Source organism: Dermacentor albipictus, chromosome 2 (genome assembly GCF_038994185.2).
Source record: "Dermacentor albipictus isolate Rhodes 1998 colony chromosome 2, USDA_Dalb.pri_finalv2, whole genome shotgun sequence".
Taxonomy (NCBI): domain Eukaryota; kingdom Metazoa; phylum Arthropoda; class Arachnida; order Ixodida; family Ixodidae; genus Dermacentor; species Dermacentor albipictus.
In genome coordinates, this window is record NC_091822.1 from 169,876,714 (window position 1) to 169,892,464 (window position 15,751).

Genomic DNA, 15,751 nt, shown 5'->3' on the forward strand with positions numbered 1-15,751 from the left:
CGGAGCTGATTAGACACGCCTGGAGAAGCTACCGCGGGAACGACTTATTTTTGCGCTTCTCACGGTTCTGCATGACGCAAAACAACGAGCGACCCTCGAGCGGCGTCGATACTTTCCGGAACGGCACCCCCTTCAACGCCGTCGCTTGGGCTTCGGAATGTGTGTGCCTTTGTGTCTGTAAACTGATCAGCAGAGCAGCGGCGAGGTGGTGATGAGTAAACGAACAGCCGCCGCGTCGTAGGACCGGCGGATCGAGTGTATAAAAACTGTGGTTGTGCGAATGCTGGACACACTTCTCTTGAGCAGTCATGTTGGACTGTTACTCTTTTTCTCAAACAGTCATGTTAGACTGAGTTAATTTCTGTAAATAAACCCTTTTTCCTCGTTCTCGATGAGAAATAGTTCTTCACTTCGTCAACGATCTCAGCGTAAATAAGTTGGACGACGGCATGGGCCAGCTACCTCCGAATTCATGCCGTACTCCAATCTTGGCAAAGGACCACGGACGATGGGATTGAGCCCCCAATCCTGACAACTGGCTGACAGCGGTGAGATGGACTTTGCGACATGGTGCTGTATCTGCGGTGAGTGCTTGGTTTTTGCTTTGACTTTCTAGGCTTCATTTTGTGGTTGTTCTGTTTAGAGCAGTAGGGAAGCTAGATTGTTGTGTGTTAGCTAGGTTGTGTTTTCCTAGCTAGATTTAGAGAGCAGAATCAAGGCAGTAAAGCAGCAGTCATGGAGTTAAGGACACTGCTGAGAGACGAGTTGTTGATTGTTGGTGAGGAACTGGGCCTAGATGTACGCAAGGAAATGCTCAAATCGGAATTATTGGAGCTAATTTCCAATCAGGCCAGTGAGCAAGATATTGAAATGGGATTGGAACTTCTCAAAAAGAGAGAGAAACGGGAAAAAGAAAGAGAAGAACGGGACAGAGAAAACCGAGAGAGAGAGGAACGCGATAAAGAAAGGGAGGAACGCGATAAAGATCGCGAGTTAAGAAAAATGCAACTGGAACTTGAAAGCAAACGTTTGGAGATGTCTCAAGGAAGTGAAGGCGCTCTGGGTCGATCAAGTGAGGCAGAATCGTACCGCATGGACAGGCTATTAAAGCCATTTGAGGTCGGGACCGACATAGGCTTGTTCCTAAGCAATTTTGAAAGGACTTGCGAGAAGATGAACTTCGGCCCGAGTACATGGCCACAGCGGTTGCTGTCTATGTTGCCGTGTGAGGCGGCGGAAGTAATCGCCAGATTGAGTGTGCAGGATGCATATGATTATGCGAAAGTTAAGGCTAGTCTCCTGAAGAAATACCGCCTTTCAGCCGAAGCTTTTCGGCAAAGGTTTAGGAGCACAGGCAAGAAAGATAGCGAGGGCTATCCGGAGTTTGCATATAGCTTAAAGGCCAACCTAGTCGAGTGGCTTAAAAGCGCAGAAGCGTACGACAGCAGAGACATGATCATTGAATGCATGTGTCTAGAGCAGTTTTACAAAACCATCCCCCAAGCTGTGAAACTGTGGGTGCAAGACAGAGGTAATGTAAACACTGTGGAAAGGGCGGCTGAATTAGCCGAAGAGTACGCAACCCGTAGAAAGTTGAACGCCGAGGAGGGAAACTGGGACGGTCGAAATGGACCGCGGAAACCATTTCCGTTCAAAAAGGGTGCGCAAACTAGACGATCAGAGCCTGTAGACATGGCGGAAAAGCCCGCAGAAAAGAGCGAGGAGAAACTTAACGGAGAAACCACACAAAAAGAACAGAAAAGAAAATTCGAATCTGTTAGACCAATTCGCTGTTACAAATGCCACAAACTGGGACATATAGCTGTAAACTGCGAGAAGTCTAGCGTAGTTTTTTCCTACGTGGAGGAAAAAGATGAGAATATGGAACTTTTAAGTCCATATCTCCACGACCTGCAAGTTAATGGAAAACCATGCCGAGTGCTAAGAGACAGTGCCGCCACACTAGACATTGTCCATCCGTCTTACGTGATGGTAGATCACTTCACCGGAGAAGTAGCATGGATAAAACAGGTTGTAGAAGAAAACAGCGTGTGTCTGCCCATGGCCAAAGTCAAGATCAGTGGACCATTCGGGGAGCTAGAGACTGAGGCTGCAGTTTCCAAATTTTTGTCACTGCAGTATCCCTACATCTTTTCGAATCGTTCGAATCAGTTACTGCGTGACAGAGGGCTCAAACTGGGAGAGGGCATAGTACAGGCATTGACCAGAGGCCAAGCTCGTAAGATCGCGGCGCTTTCGGCTGAAAATGCTCAAGCTCCTCCAGCTGAAGCAGAAAAGGGGATAGCTTCAATACCCGAATCCGAGCTAGGCCCGAGGGACAAAAGAACAGTTGAGGAGAGCCTGCCAGTTGACCAGCTCAATGAGAGCGTAGCACTAGAGTGTCAGAGTTCTAGCCTGCAGGAAGAGCAAGCAGACGCGCTCACAAGCGAGACAGGGTCGTTATTATCACCGGCCTCAAAGAACTTTGATCAACTCTTACGCGTGGATAGAGAGTCACTGGCAGCTGAGCAAAAGAATGATGAGAGCTTAGCAAAATTACATGACACAGCTAAAGAAGGCATTGCTAGGCGCAACGTAACGATACATGAGAGAGGAGGATTGTTGTATCGGCATTACAGAGATCGAAAGGGTAGGATTTTAGATCAGTTAGTCATACCTACTAAGTATCGGGAGGACCTTTTGAGTCTTTGTCATGGAAATGGGTGGTCCGGCCACCTAGGCGTAAACAAATCAAAGGAAAGATTGCTTATGGAATACTACTGGCCTGGCTGTTTCAAAGATGTAGAAAACTTTGTAAGATCATGCGACGCCTGCCAGCGTTCTGGTAAACCAGGAGAGACTTGGAAAGCTCCACTGAAGGTAGTGCCCTTAATAACAGAGCCTTTCAGACGGCTTGTAATAGACACGGTAGGGCCTCTTCCAAAAACAAAATCAGGCTACAAGTACTTGTTTACCATGCTGTGTCCGGCTACCAAGTTTCCAGAAGCAATCCCTTTGAAAGAGCTCAGCTCCACCCAAGTAGTAGACGCGCTTTTGACAGTGTTTGCACGAGTTGAGTTTCCAGCCGAAATTCAGGCAGATCAAGGGTCAGTATTCACGAGCGCACTGACTTCCACATTCTTGCAAAAGTGCGGGGTAAAGTTAATACACAGTTCTGTCTATCACCCTCAGTCAAACAGTGTAGAGAGGTGGCATTCGGTGCTTAAGCGAGTTTTGCGTGCGCTCTGTTACGAGCACAAGGAGGACTGGGAGAACTGTCTGCCGGCAACTTTGTTTGCTTTGCGAACGGTTCCACATGAGGCGACAGGGTTCTCACCAGCAGAACTAGTGTATGGGAGGACACTCCGGTCTCCACTGAGAATGTTAAGAGAGATGTGGGAGGAAAGAGGGGAGAGTCCAACCGTGGTTGAATACGTGCTAAATTTACTGGAACGGCTAAGCGCAACCCAAGAACTAGTCGGAAAGAACATGGCACTAGCTCAAAAGAACGCCAAATTCTATTACGACAAGAATGCGAGGCATCGTACGTTTAACGCCGGAGACCAGGTAATGATCCTCAAACCTTCAAGAAAGAACAAGCTTGAAGTTCACTGGGACGGGCCCGTTAAAGTGTTGCACAAACTTTCAGATACCAACTATGCTTTGAGAATGCCCGGTCGCAGGAAGGAAGTGAGGATATATCACTGTAATTTGATGAAGCCGTATGTAGAGCGGAGCGGAGTCGTTAACTATGCTGTCAAAGAGCCGGATGGCATTGGTACCAAGTTTAAGGAGTATAGGGCAACCTCCAACTCTGAAATCGGCCTCGAAGAAGTAGTAGAAAACTCGGTAAGCTCGCATGCTCTAAGACCCGAGCAGCTAGATGAGCTAAAAGGGGTGTTAGGGGAATATCTCGACAGATTCAGCGATCGGCCGGGTAGAACCGAACTGATAACGCATGAAATTGAGCTGACCTCTACCGAACCAGTAAGATCAAAACCTTACAGGGTGTCTCCAAGACAGAGAGAGATTATGGAGGCAGAGATACAGCGCATGCAAGAGTTGGGAGTTATTGAGCCCGCTGAGAGTGACTACACGTCACCGCTAATACTCGTAGAAACCCCTAACAAGGACCCTCGTCCGTGTGTTGACTACAGGAAGTTAAATGCGATCACTAGGGATCAGCTGTACCCGATACCCAACATTGAGGAACGAATTGAAAGAGTTAGCGCTGCTAAATACATTTCAACTATAGATCTCGTGCGGGGGTACTGGCAAGTTCCCCTTTCAGAAAGTGCCAGCCGCTATGCCGCATTCATCTCGCCTGTAGGCACTTTTCGCCCTCTCGCACTCAGCTTCGGGCTGAAGAACGCGCCGTTTAGCTTCTCTAAGTTAATGGATATTGTCCTAAAAGACTTGCAGGAGTTCGCCTTACCTTATCTTGATGATGTGGCCATTTTTTCGGACAGCTGGGAACAACACGTATCGCACCTCAAACAGGTGTTCTCACGGTTGAGGGAAGCCGGCTTAACGATGAAAGCGGAAAAGTGTAGGTTTGGATGTTCGCAGGTTACTTATCTGGGCCATGTTGTTGGTCAGGGCATGAGACGGCCGGCTGAGCTGAAAATAGCGACGATTGGAGATTTTTCTCAGCCGCGCACGAAAACGGACGTTCGTTCATTTTTGGGACTTGTGGGGTATTATCAACGGTACATTCCGAATTACTCGCAATTGGCAAGTCCATTAACAGACGCCCTCCGAAAGGGAGCACCGAGTAACGTACACTGGGATAAGGACAAAGAGAACGCTTTTCAAAGTTTGAAAACGCTATTGGTTTCTCGCCCTGTGCTTCGCGCGCCAGACTACACAAAGGAATTCATAGTTCAATGCGACGCAAGCGACAGAGGTATGGGCGTGGTACTTAGTCAGGTCGGCGACGATAACGAGGAGCATCCTATCCTCTACGCCAGCCGTAAACTAAATGTAAGAGAGGAAGCCTACAGCGCTTCAGAGAAGGAATGCGCTTGTTTGGTTTGGGCCGCCCAGAAGTTGTCGTGTTACTTGTAAGGAGCGAAGTTCATCTTCGAGACCGACCACTGTCCTCTGACGTGGCTCAATCAAATGTCACACAAAAACGGCCGCTTGCTCCGATGGAGCCTCACTCTCCAAGAGTACAACTTCTCCGTTAGATATAAGAAGGGAAAGTTGCATAGCAATGCGGATGGTTTGAGCAGGCTAATTTGAATTCTGCGTTTGAGGGTCCCGCCTAAATTTTGGGGTTACTAGTGTTAGCTTTTCTTTAGGCGAAGAAAATCCCCTCTCATTCAGCAGAATTCCCTCCATTAACTGCTGAATTTGTCAGCAGGAATTTGCTTCAGAAATTGGCATAGTGAAATGTAGCATTTTTTTTGTTTCTACACTTATGTTGTTGTTGTTTTTTTGAAGCCTAGCGAGTCTAAAGTGAGAGCCAAGGCACGTCATCTCGGCGCAGAGCCGTGTTGTGGGGTTCATTTTGCAGTTGCCTGTCCTTGTTGGATGTTTTGGGGGGGTGACATCAATGCACAAGTGGTCGCTGCGAGCCAAGACATCAATTCCCCCCTGACCAGCAGCCGTTCTCTTCCTGCCTAGCGGTTGTCAGCGCTAGACAGTCGAGACTTTCCGGCCCATGGAGGCGCTGTCAAGAATGGCGAGCTTCGAAGCAAGATTGCCACCTTGCCACCCGATTACGACAAGGGGTGCAAGACGCGCACCTCCCCCTCTCCGTCGCTGCAGCTGCGAGGCGTTCAAAGAAGCGACCTTTGCGCTGGAATCCGCCGCCTTCCTCCAGCCCCTTCGACATTGTGACGGGACGAGTTCGGTGTGTGGACAATGATTCCAGAGTTCCCCAACGCGGAGCTGATTAGACACGCCTGGAGAAGCTACCGCGGGAACGACTTATTTTTGCGCTTCTCACGGTTCTGCATGACGCAAAACAACGAGCGACCCTCGAGCGGCGTCGATACTTTCCGGAACGGCACCCCCTTCAACGCCGTCGCTTGGGCTTCGGAATGTGTGTGCCTTTGTGTCTGTAAACTGATCAGCAGAGCAGCGGCGAGGTGGTGATGAGTAAACGAACAGCCGCCGCGTCGTAGGACCGGCGGATCGAGTGTATAAAAACTGTGGTTGTGCGAATGCTGGACACACTTCTCTTGAGCAGTCATGTTGGACTGTTACTCTTTTTCTCAAACAGTCATGTTAGACTGAGTTAATTTCTGTAAATAAACCCTTTTTCCTCGTTCTCGATGAGAAATAGTTCTTCACTTCGTCAACGATCTCAGCGTAAATAAGTTGGACGACGGCATGGGCCAGCTACCTCCGAATTCATGCCGTACTCCAATCTTGGCAAAGGACCACGGACGATGGGATTGAGCCCCCAATCCTGACAGTCTGAAGACACCCCTCTTTCCGCTGGCTACACCTGGGGGGGGGGGGTGACAGAAAACCTATGGGCCCCGGGTGCCAGACGAACCTAGCTACGCCACTGGTTGTCGAACATGCGGCACCCGTGGCTCTCACTTCAGCGTGAATTCTCGTGAGGGCTACGCTCTCAACCGCGTTGATCCGCAGTAAGAATTGGAATTAGCTTTCGCTTTGTTTAAACTCACCTTAAACGTTCGTTATGAGCACATAGCGCGCCCAATTTCTCAGGTCGTTCGGCGCTTCCGGCCCCCGTATACAGGCCTAATGAGACGCGCGTGGCGATATAGACTTATTGGTCAGTATCATTGAAAGGTATCTATATAGTGCAGCAAAACAAAGACACAAGAAGAAACGAAGACGAAGACAAGCGTTATCTGAGAGGCGTCCGAATAGAAACAGCAGGATGGCTCTTAATCGATTGTCTTGGCTTGGCCACGCTTGGCACGAGGCATCATACGGCGCCCTGTTTTATAACGTCTTTCTAACGTTTGCGTTCCCGTACGGTGAACTAAGTGTCTTGAAAAGACGCGCACCGTAAGGTCCCGCAAAGGCGCTTACGTTTAACGTACACGAGGCGACAAACGCTCTTATAAAACTGTCTATTGGTGACACTTTGGTGTCTGTTAAAGCCTCTGCTTTGAGAACTTTGAATTCCCGGCTAGTTTTCGCCACGGTCTTGTTGTGCTGATACCTAAGCAACATCCATCACCAATTCGTCCAGAAGGATGGAGGCCGATCGCGCTTCTCAATGTTGATTGCAACATCTTCACAGATATTATCACTTGGCACTTGGGAAGCCTGATGCCTTCCTTAATAGGACACTATCAGGCATGCTCAGTCCCTGGCAGAGAGATACAGTCTCTCATTCGTCAAGCGTGTCATAATGACATACGCAGACCAGGTCAGCACGTGGTCTCTTAGTTTCACTAGATCAAGAGAAGGCATTCGATGGCCTTGAACATAGCTACATATTTAATGTACCGAACTCGTTCGGCTTTTCGTAAAATTTTCTTGAACTTATTAGGAATTCCCAATAAAATATCTGAAGCACATTATTTTTGATGGTCGTGAAAGTGCACCAATTCCTGTTACTCGTGGTGTTCGTTAATGGCACGCTCTATCCCCAGTACGCTTCGTGCTCACCCTTGAACCATTTCTGCACTCAGAACTGAGAGAGCCTTACGTGTGCGGTCTCCCACTGCCTGGGAGTGGTCTTGTGAAGGTGGCAGCGTTCGCCGATGACGTCACATTGTATCTCAGGAATGAAGACAGCTTATCCCGTAGTCTTGGAATTTTCACTGAGTACAGATATATTTCAGGTGCTGCGCTAAAATTTTCAAAATGTTGCTATTTTTTCATTCGTTCCCCATAGACGCGCCTAAGTCCCCTTTTCCATCTTCTAAAGAGCGATTATATACGTATTTAAGGCCTTCATTACACTTATGATGGCGTATCAGACTCTGTGTGGCTCTCAATTTTTAAACATGCAAGGTGAAATACACATGATATTCAAGGACATGATTTACCTCAATTAAAAAGAAGGTACTTAGCCCAGTCTGTATTTTACGGCCGTCCCTGGTACGTTTGTCACGTTGCACAGCCACCGTTAAGGGTTACTAGGTCATCGCAGTCCCTTCTTGGTTCCTTCTTCTGGTCGGCAAGTACAGAACTGGCCTGTCGCACGGCGCGTGGGCAACAGCGCTCTCGTGGTGGGTTCGCGTCCCCATCCGTGTCTCTCTGTTGATGGCTACTTCCTCTGCGATTTCTGCTCCGCCTGCTACAGTGTGATCAGTGTCCCGCGCGTGAAGTCCCCTGCTATTCCCTCGGCATAAAAATTGGTTACATTTTACTGGACGTGCATTTCAATCACGGACCACGAACGTTAACACGCCTCGAGCTAGATATCTCGAAAATCGGCGAAGTCTGCTAATAATGCTGTAGAGTAACGCATGACTGATAGTGGTGTCGAACATGTCCCTTCCAGCACAACAGCTAGATGCTCCAACCAATCGTGCACAGTCAAAGCAAGTTGATCGTAGGCATGCTTCACTCATTGAAAATCCTCGGGTGTGCGTCACCTGCCTGTTTGTAAAATTTTTCTATCGCGACAGCATGCTCTATGAGACGCAGCGTTATACTGCTTTGCCTAAGAAATTGGCCGACATTTTTACGTCCTATCAATACCACAACGTGGGCAAATCAATAAAGGAAACAAATATGCGCTTCCTGCGACCTCACGCAAAATTAAGGCATAGCGATTCCACGGTGGCTGCTGGTAGCGGCTGCCTGACCATTGTTGTTTACTAAGATTTTTTTAAGAACAAGTCATCTCTGATGGCACTAGTAATTATGTTAAGGCTTCCAGTAATTTCCGAGGTGCCCTCTTCAATACCATACACTATTCGATTATTTTCCTCCTACGGCTTTCAAGTTCGTCATTTTTTTCAATGTAAGAAGCGTGTTCTTTTTTTCAAGCTGAGCCACTGTTAATTTTATTTCATCGACTTCTTTTTTAGGTAACAGTAAGGTGGCTAGCTGATGTTCTAAGCTTTCAATACGCTCGTTCAAATTCGTAATATCGCTTTCGATTTTTACCTGCTTAGTTAAAATATTACTCATTGATGCGGTCATGCTTGTCTGTCCTAAAAGTAACCGCGTCCGTTGGTCCCTGAATAGATCCAATGTCATCACATGTCAAGAGGCTGACATTGAAGGCACAAATATTTGTCACAAAATTTCGAGCAGTCGATAAGCATGGCAGCAGCAGCTGTTATAAGAATGTATAGTCAAGTATCTACTGACTTGTACAATAAAGCTCGGGCTCACAAGAATATGAGCACAGAGGTAAGGCAACCAATCCAGACCTACGTTGGGAGAAATTTACCGTCGTTACATGATAGCGCAGCCTCGGGATCAGTGTAGCTTACTATGAAACGCGACGCTGTTGGATGGCAATTTGTAGGGCGTATTGCGCGCCACAATGGGCTCTGAGAGTTGTGGCCGGTGTGCATCTATTTTGAAGAGCATTACTGCGGAAGACAAATGCAGGTCGCATGCATGTTAGAGAAACTCTTTTAGAGAAGATGTTGCCGTCCGCTGTCGCAGCTAATGCGTTTAAAACCTGAGAAATGGATAAAGTTTGGCACTTTTCTTATCTTCAAACTAGCCTCGTGATATAGTCCAGCAAAATTAATTGCGCCCCTCTCTGGTGTGGCCCCTCTCTGGTGCGCTCCGTTTTAAAACCAAAAGGACGCAAATGCGTGCTTTGGACCCTAGTTTAACGAGGAAACAAGCCCTATAGATGTCCTCCTTGGACCGTAGAGAACGCACTCGACGGTCATCTCAGAACAGTATTCAACAGAGCGCAAAATACGATCTCTAGGCAACAGCCACGGTGTTCCTCCATCGCTTCCGGCTTCGCCCCCTATAAAGCGAGAGTGGAGGGAAAGCATCTCGTTTCGTGGCTCGCCTCCGCGATCTGGTCTCCCGAGATAACGGCGTCCATTACCAATTGGCGCGTCGTGTGTACTCTAGATTAACGTCGGCAGGCGCTGTCGTATCCTCCTGCTCACTGGAGGCAAGACGACACCGAGTTATGTCGGTCGTTCGGCGGACCCAGCAGTTGCTCCGCTTCTTTCGCGTTCGATTGTCCCTGTGCGGCAATCGTGCGGTTGTTCGGGAGCTGACGTTTGCGGTGCTGGAGAGCTAGAAAGCATGAAAGTGGACGGAAAGCGGCAGCCGTATCAGTTGGAGTTCGTCGCTGGGCTCTCTCTTTCTCGCAACGTATCGGGCAGCCTTGCGGAAGTTCCAGTCCACTTAAACCAGTTGAGACCCGCCGTGGTTGCTCAGTGGCTATGGTTTTAGGCTGCTGAGCACGAGGTTGCGGGATCGAATCCCGGCCACGGCGGCCGCATTTCGATGGGGGCGAAATGCGAAAACACCCGTGTACTTAGATTTAGGTGCACGTTAAAGAACCCCAGGTGGTGGAAATTTCCGGAGTCCCCCACTACGGCGTGCCTCATAATCAGAAAGTGGTTTTGGCGCGTAAGAACCCATAATTGTTTAACCAGTTGAGAACAGGGCTCACGTTGTCTTTTTTCGCTCGACAGCGGCTCGCGAATCGAGAGTTCCTAGGCTTTCACGCAGTTGGCTAGGCCGAGAAGCTGAAGTAGAGCACGGTGCTGGGCATTAGGTCGTTCGTATTTGCTGGTTTAAATGAACGTGCACTTTGAATCGAGGCAAACAAACAAACACATGACATGCTCTCTTTGACAGCGTCAGAAATATTTCTGCCCTATTCCCCGTTGTGGGTGTGCACCTTGTCCCCATAGACGTAAACCAAACGAAACGAAACCAAGCAGGCGTTTAATGACGAGCCCAAGCACTGCTGTCTTTCGCATGTATCTTTCTTTTTTGTTCTCATTTATATTGCGCGTTTATTTAAACCAGGAAAGATAGACCAGTTAGGTGACACTCGAGCGCTGGCCAATCGCGGTACTTTCTGAAACGCTAACGCCTTTGCGAACACGGTGTAGCCATAGCAGGCATAACGAAGGACAAAGAAGAGACAGTGGCACATGAGTAGCGAAAGTCCCTGTCCCTTTTTGTCCTCACTTAAAGGTTCTCCTGCACGTCATCTATACCGAAACGCATCGCCAACTCTACCAAACCGCCACGCTTGTGAAACGTGTCCTCGAGCGCGAATGGTAGAATTTTCCAGGCTTCCACAGCGCTGCACGCATTTTGTGGGACACTGCCATGTGGCTCTCGTCAAATGCCTTTCTTCTTACGAGTCCTCACTCGCGTTCCCCGCGGGGCCCTTACGGTGCTTGCTGGTAACGACGATGCGAGCGAGTTATTCGGCACGCGGAGCATTGCTCGTGCAATGGAAAAGCGAAACTCGAACAAGCAAATCCCTCGGGTATAAGCTACGCAATTTCCGGCTGGTCGTAGATGCGGAGCACACGCGCTTGTGCAGCCAACCCTTTCGCAGGCGTTCGACTATCCTCAGCGCAGACAACAAGGTTCACTGCGTAATGCAGGATACGTTTTGCGTACAGCGCTAGCATCGCATTGTGTTTACCTCCCAAGCGAAGACTTGTGGTACATCGTTTAAAGAGCCACAATAAAGAAAACTTCCTTCCATAAACCTAATTTTTAAAAATCATTTCGACAGAAGTGGGTACAAAAATTATGGTGACCTGTGGCTCACCGGGACGTATATATAGGATAATGCGGATAATCAGAGAAGAAGAAGAAGGAGGTAGAAATGGGCATTGTCAGCACGACATAAGAAGCCCTGAAAACAACGTAGCTGAAATTTGTTGATTGTTTGATAAGTTCGAAGAAGAAGCGCTGAAAGAAAACGAAGACGCCGATTTGGACTTTTTCAATTCGGCTTCCGGTTTTTACACCCATGCTGTATTCATGGCGTTCGTCCTACGCACATTGAATCCAGCATTCAGTTTCAGTTTCTTCCTCAGTTTATTATTTCTTAAATACAATGAATTGGTAAGAGACAATATACAGACGAGTGTCCCAAAGTCAAAGACTGCAGCGGCCCCCTCGGTTAATAATAACAGTGGAGAGATGTAATAAAGAAGAGCAAGCTATCTAAAAGAAACGAAAACAAATTGTCTGTAAACAAGCCTATAGTGCATAAAAAAACTGTCAATACATACAAGTGGCAAATATAGTGTAATGAATAACGTAAACATAGTTACACATATAAAACAGCTTAAGGGCATGAATAAATGTATGAAAGGTTTAACATTTAATGCTGATGGGTAAACCATTACACAGTTTTATAGCAGCGAATGGTGATGTAATATTTCCATAGTTAGAATGAACCATGGGTAAAAGAAAATTGCAGTTACGTGCAAACCTGGTATGATTGTTATTGATCAGGTGCCTGGGATCAATGAATTGGTATGAGAGCTGTTTAGTAAGTCATTTATAAAACATATATATTAGATGATAGTTGAGCAAGTTCGTTACAACAAGGACGTTATTTTGACGAAGTAATAGAGTAGCACTCGAGAAAAACCTACTTTTATTCATAATGCGTATTGCTCGGTTTTGTAAGTGCTGAGCAGACGAGATATGACAGTTATATGTGTTTCTCCAGGAAACAATGCCATAATTAATGTGACTGTGAATGAAGGCAAAGTATAATGCTAATAATGGGTCTTTCGACAAATATGCTCTTGATTTGATGAGTGCCCTGATACCGAAGGTACACTTTTGCTTGGCAATGTGTTGAGAAAACTTTACGTTAGAAACTAATTTGATGCCCAAAAATGGTGCACAGTCGGAGACGCGAATGTGATGACTATCTATAGTTATCTCAGGCAAGCCAGGTAGTATTATTTGGCTGGAACGGAAAATCATGAATTGAGTTTTTGAAGGATTGATAATTAATTGATTGGATGAACACCAAGCAGCAATATGGTCAAGCTCATTGTTTAGTTTAAGGATTAAGGTTGTTAAAGGATTGTTACGCAACGAGATAGTAGTATCGTCTGCGTATAGTACACAATGTACCCACTTAAGACAAGTGGGTAAATCATTAATATAAACAGAGAATTATAAAGGACCTAGTATGGAGCCTTGTGTTACACCTTGGTTAATAACTTTAGTGTCAGAATAAGCACCTCTAACAAAATAAAACTCTTTGTTCTCTATCATGTAAGTAACTTTTAGGAGTTTTAGTACTGGACCGGTAATTCCCAGCGTTTCTAGCTTAGTAAAAAGTATGTTATGCTAAATTGTACCAAAAGCTTTTGCTGCAGCCGCTCTGTATGTCTTTCGCGTTGCCGAGGGCCCGCAGACGCCGTCGCTGGAGCCCACGATCGACACCGTCGAATTGGATGCGAGGCGCTTCAGGTATGCGTGAGACGCCGACAACGACGTCTCCCCAGAGTATGAGGCGGAGTACCCCTACGAACCCGATGAACAAATGCAGTGTCAAAAGCGTTGTGCCGCTCGGAAAAGCACTCTCCTCGCTCGGCATAATGACGTGATCGTGCTGAAAAGTGGTGTTATCGCGAAAGAACACTCAACGCAATGTACGTGAAAGTCTACTTTAATGAGAACTCCGCAAATAAAACTCAGCTGAGAGATATCGCAATATTGCCGGTTTGACTAAACTTTGCAACATTTCTCCGCAACACTTAACCGTGGAGACACATTCGGCCTTTAGTAATGCTCTCCCATTTACACACCACAAGAATTGCCAACGTGCCCCCATAGTTTTCCTCTGACAAGCTATTTTCAAACGTCTTCAGATGCAACTCCACGAAATATTTCGTGCGCTATCCGCTTAAGAACCTCGAACAGATACAAAAAAACTATCAATAGAAGAAGGAACTTGGGTCATTACTTTCAGGGAAGGAAAATTAAGCGCCGGAGCAATTCTAACTGCAATTTAGTAAGGTCGCGCCACATTTCTCGTCCAATGTCCCGTCTATTGTCACGTGGGTCAAAAACTCAGCGAAAAGAGTGGTAAAAAGCAGCAAGAATTTTTCGCCATGAAGCATGTACTATTCGTAAGTTTGAGATCTACGCATAAAAACAAAATTAATGCCTGAAGACAACAGACTGTAGACGACTGTAGACTGTAGACTGAAGCCCGACTGTAGACGTCCTGCACCTAACTTAGTGCTTGCGAAAGTGCGACATAAGCTCGTGCCTTCTTTCCCTTTCTTTTGCTCCACCGTCCCTTTCTCCACGTGTAGGTTAGCAAACTGGACTCAGTCTGGCTAACTTCCCTGCATTTCCTTCCTGCCTTCTCTCTCTCTCATGTTTTCCTTGATTCCTGATTTCAGTGCCATCTGTGGTGAATTCCTAACTGGGTGTTCTCTTTAAACGTGCTCCATACTGTACATTGCCAACAAACGCGGAACGCCTGGATATTAAGATCGAGTTTAGAGCAGTTTTTTCGCATAGACGTATGCATTTCGGCACACTATCTACCTTCAGATTGATCACCTTACTATACTAGACGTACAGGACACGTACATCGATATAAGGTCATTACACACATTCAACGCATACCGAATATAGTACATATAAGACCAAGCGGGCCGTTACACTGTGCAATAGCCCCATCGATACCGATTTTCTACAGCCACTTTCACCAGCTCGGAGCTGTCATCGAGTTCGAAGCCAACTGCCGCACGCGTCGAATAGAGAAAATAGGCCCGTGTATAGTAGGCTTCGCTTTTCCTTTTGTATAGTTTACGCATACATATACACGAAGAGAAGCACACATAAGAGAGGCTTTGCCACGCGCAGCATGGCGAAGAATACAAATTCGAGTTTACCCCGTCGCCTCGGCCCTGGCAGCAAGTCGGTATGGGCCGATATTTCAGGCCGGAAGAAGCGCCCGGTTCCTTCGCGGTGGTGACCCCGTTGTTTGTCAAGATCCCGCATCCTCCTACGCCGCCGCTCAAACAGCCTCGTTTATTTCCGAAAGCGCGCTTGCTCTTACAATCTCGTGCCAAGCAACTTGCCCTTCTTTCGACTTTTTGTTTATTCCTTTGCGGTTCTTTCGCTTTTCATTTCTTGTTTTTCTGCTCTTTCTCCATCTTGCCGCCTTCCTTTTTTTTTTTTTTGAGGAGCCGTTCCTCTTGCACTGTTGGTTCTTTAGGCGCATTTCTCACTTTGTTTTTTGCAGGTTGGTCTATTGCAGAACCATTCGCCGGAAAAGCAGCGGTCTTTTTCTTTTCATCATTCCGTCCAAATAGTCGCGTTCACTTTCCAGCCAATGCTTTCGCCTGTCTTTCCTGATCTTAATTCCAATTTTTCCTCTTTTATTTTCCTTTATTTTTTATTGCAAGAGCGGTCATTCTTGCGTTCTTATACGTATCACTGTTCCCTTTTGTCTCTTCCAGTAACTTTCTGTGTGGTTTTGTTGAGATAATTAATGTCGAACTTCCATCACAGTAAAAGAAATCTTGTTGCTCTTTCACTGCATTGCGATCTGCACCCCTTTCTCTCTACTAACGCAAAGCACTGTTTCGCTGTTTCATTCCCGCAAATGGCTTTTTTTTCTGTCGCTCATGTATTGTTTTTTAGTGTTCCCATTTTCATTTCAGCTCATTCGCTCCAAATTTCGCACTCGATGCCCTTCTTTTGTCGGACTTGGCTTTCTCTAAACTTCGGTTCGTGCTTTCTCTATCTCACTGACTCTTCTTTTTTTCTTTCTGTCGAGATTGTAGGAAATGAAAAGCGGTGTAATTAGTCACAATAAATAGGTGGAACTTATGTAGGATATATACGTCAGTTTACG